The 4,094-nt window shown below is 34.0% G+C and overlaps 1 long non-coding RNA gene across 1 annotated transcript in view; it reads left to right on the forward strand.

Annotated features, from left to right (window-relative positions):
* The window catches only part of LOC309503405, a 311,403-nt gene that overhangs the window by 3,069 nt on the left and 304,240 nt on the right, over positions 1-4,094 (forward strand). The gene's annotated exons all lie outside the window — the stretch shown is intronic.

A 4,094-nucleotide genomic window follows, 5' to 3' on the forward strand; every position in this document is an offset into this window, starting at 1 on the left:
TAGTTTGTGAAACCTGTTTTGTTTTCAGTTGAGTATAACTTTCAATAAAGTCCAGTGCAAACGTTACTGCCGCTCATTTAGTTGTCACAGTTGCTTAGTGACAACAGCTTTCCTCCGTAGGCCAGACCGCCCTATTCAACAATAGGGGTGGGACGATACAGGTACCTCACGATTCAATTCTGTGGCGATATGTGGTCCACGATATGATAATATCACGATTCGCGATATCTACGATATTCAATATATTGGAAGAAATTTCATCAACGATATATCACGATATATGTGACTGAAAAGAAAAAGAAGGAATAAGGAAATAAGGAAATTTTATGCATTTATTAATGCTAGGGGTGGTTAATCTGTCTGATTTCCCGATTCGATTACGATTATTGAAGTCCCGATTCGATTACAGTCGATTTTCGATTATTAACGATTCTCGATTAGCGATTATTGATTTTCCATTTCACAACAGTAAACGAAAATACACTACAAAGTGATTGCAGTATTAAAAAAAGTCAGCTGCTGAATTACTTAACTCTTTAATTGAGTAACAACAACTCAAAGCACTTTCTGTGTCGTGTAGTTATAACTTCAGAATTATTTGTATGTAGCTTATGTTCTGTAGAACACAGAAATGAATACATCACATTGTGTTGTGACTCATCAAGTTGAACTAAACAATAACAAATAAATGAAAGGCTTATTTCCTTTAGGAAGTAGATCAGAACCAACATACTGTAGAAATTGGACAATTTTCTTCTAGAAAGACAAGGTGTTCAGGTGGAAGAAGACTGCAGGTTGCAGTCGAAACATGTCAAGGTAAAGAAAACGTTTTTTTCTCCACCTGAACACCTTGTCTTTCTAGAAGAAAATTGTCCAATTTAATCATTAAGAAGACAAAATGAACATTTTTGAACAACTTACTGTAGCTTCAATTAGTAACATACAAAGCCACTCTTAAACTAAATAATAAAGAGTTATGACTTGAAATGTTTGCTGTATACTACAATCAAAAACAGCTTATACAAAAAAAGTGAATGAACATCTGCAGAGAGCACAGTCAAAATGTAACTTTTTGTGACTGAAATTGCACCTATTGCAGTATAACGTACGTATAACAGATCGGTTTACACAGTGTACTGATGTGAAAACTAAACAATACAGAAAGCAGCTCTCATACAAAAATACTAAATAGGTAACAATGAAATTGCCAATTTTACATACGTTAGCTTTTAACGAAGAAGGTGCCGTTCGAATTTGGCGCTCAGCCATCATGAGTCTGTTATGTATGTGCGCGACTCTGTTATGTGCGCGTCTCTGTTATGTGCACGCCACAGATTGTCCGCGCACTGCACGTCCGCTTATAGTTCCGCCTTTTGCGTTCCGTCAATATTACGTTATTAGAAAAAATATATATATATATTTTTTTAGAAAATCGATGTTTTGACATTTGTGAATCGATTCAGAATCGTCCACGTCCGCATCGCGATGCATCGAAGAATCGATTTTTTCCCCCACCCCTATTCAACAACGCTCGATTCAAACTTTGTGGACTTGGAAGGATGCAGCCTCTGAATTGGGACATGGCTTATAAGTGACGTGTGCAGTAAATTATTATATTTACATCATGACATGGAAATACATCGAGTTGTGTTTGATCTTCCCTCATTAGTGTGTTTGGATGAACTGACCATCTGAAGGAAAGTTTAGCAGTTAGCTTACAATTGTTTACTAGGTAATAATACTGTATATAGATGCACACCATTCAAAAATGTTTCTCATGGTCTTAAACACACTGTTATCATTTTTAGTGTGAAATTACAGTATATATTTCAGGTTAATAATTGCATGACTTTCTCAGTAATTCCACAGAAGGACTTCTCTTGTATCTAACTGCACGCTTAGAATATCATACTGTATTTCTACAGTGCATTTGTATTACCCAGCATGCAGTGCGGCATGAATAGATTATGCTGTCGAGTTTCTTGATGATGTCACATCTTTCAAAGACGATTCTCAGCAGCGTTATTGTAAAATAATACTCTTTAAACATGTACATTTCTGGCAATTGTTTACACTGCACCTTTTGATCTGAGAGATTGAGCTTAGTTGCTTGAATTATTATTTTTATTGTAGACAAACATATGATTATGCTTATTTATTTATTTATTTACAAACTAAATATTGTGAAATGTGCAGTTCTGCAAATTAAGGGTGTTTTCTTTGAAGAAGCTAAAATAAAATTTTGATTTATTTGACATTTGTTTATGTAATACACAATTCCCATTGTCACTTTTTTCTATTATTCTATTTTATTATAAAACACATAATGAGTGTTTCCAAATGTGTATCTGAGTGAACTAACATATGTATGTGTTTTAATGAGCAGTTAGATATTCACTCATAATTATATCATTATTTCTCTAATCTTCCTTTGATGTGTTTGCACTGGTTTTGTATTGTAATAAAGGAGCCATTAATCACGATTCTGGTGACTTCAAATAAAACATTCAATGAAACATCAAACCTCAGTTAATTCTTAATAAGAGCTCGTCTATGTAGATTCATGATGTCTAAAACATCCAGGTAATAAAATGTTCAAACAAACTCTTTATTAAACGTCACTGGACTACATAAACACAAGTTAACAATACGTTTCAGTTTTCATCCAAACACTCCGACTACAGACTACAAATACACACCGACTACAGTCACATGTGACACATATCTGACACAAGTTGTGTAGCTATAACACATTAGTGTGTAAACGGTTTCAACACACTTCTGCTGTCCATGAGTAACAGGACTGAAAGTAACATGATTGAGGTTAAGCAAAAATTACATAGTAATGCAATTCAGTAGTCAGTAAATTTGTGATGTAAATTTACACTTAAAACTATTGTAAAGTTCTGTAAATTTGACGTTTTTATTCTAACCCATCAATAACCTATAACATTGAAAAGGCATGTTTAATTCAAATAAACATAAGAACAATGAATTTTACACATTTTGCAGTCTGTATAAACTCATAGAAGAGATTAAAGGGATAGTTTACCCAAAAACCCACCCTTATTCCAAACACGTTAGCCCTTCGTTCATCTTTGGAACACAAATTAAGATATTTTCTGACTCCTCCATGGACAGCAATTTTATTACCACTTTCAAGGCCCGGAAAGGTAGTAAAGATTGTTAAAATAGTCCATGTGACTACAGTGGTTCAACCTAATGTTATGAAGCGATGCAAAAATATGTAATAGTGCGGAAAAAAAAATTGCGCAAAAAGTATTCTCGTCGCATCATAGCAATAAGGTTGAACCACTGTAGTCACGTGGACTATTTTAACAAAAAGTTATTTATATACAATATTTTGTCCCCAGTGTTAAATTAACACTCCTCGGTGTACATATAGGCCCAACTACAGGGTGTTAAAATTAACACTGAAGCAGTGTTGAAGATAATGAGATAATTAAGTGATTAATTAAGTGATGATTAGTGGTGACACCTAATGTTAATAAGCAGAATCATTGAAGGAAAGAGAAACAAGAAGAACAGAAAAAATAGAAACACAAGAAATTAAAAAGAATCTTCTGCAAGATTAAAAAACACATCCTCGAAATATGTCCTAAAGGTGACATATTATGCCCCTTATCACAAGTTGTAATATAAATCTATGGTGTCCCCAAGTTGTGTCTGTGAAATTTCAGCTCAAAATACCCTCAAATCATTTATTGTAGCTTGTCAAATTTGTCGGTGTGAGGAAAATTACGTAAGAGAATCACACTCTGGAAGTCAGTTCTGGTGATTCTCTTTTTTCTGTTCTTGTTTCTCTGTCCTTCAGTGATTCTGCTTATCAGGTGTTCATCAGTGTCTCAATTCACTCACTTCTTTTCATTTGAGTCGACTATATTAGCGAACTAATGTAGGGAATAGTGAATGAGGGTATGGTGTGATTTTGAACACAGCCTCTGAGTGTCGACTTTGAGCGCTGATAATTCACAGTATATTCCTGTAGCTATTTTCTCGAAAACAACAAATATAACCCAGAATGCATTGTTTTCTATGGTATATTAATGTTTTAATGGAAAATGGTATTTTTA

Source organism: Leuciscus leuciscus (genome assembly GCF_965113295.1).
Source record: "Leuciscus leuciscus genome assembly, chromosome: 1".
NCBI classification, from domain to species: Eukaryota; Metazoa; Chordata; class Actinopteri; order Cypriniformes; family Leuciscidae; genus Leuciscus; species Leuciscus leuciscus.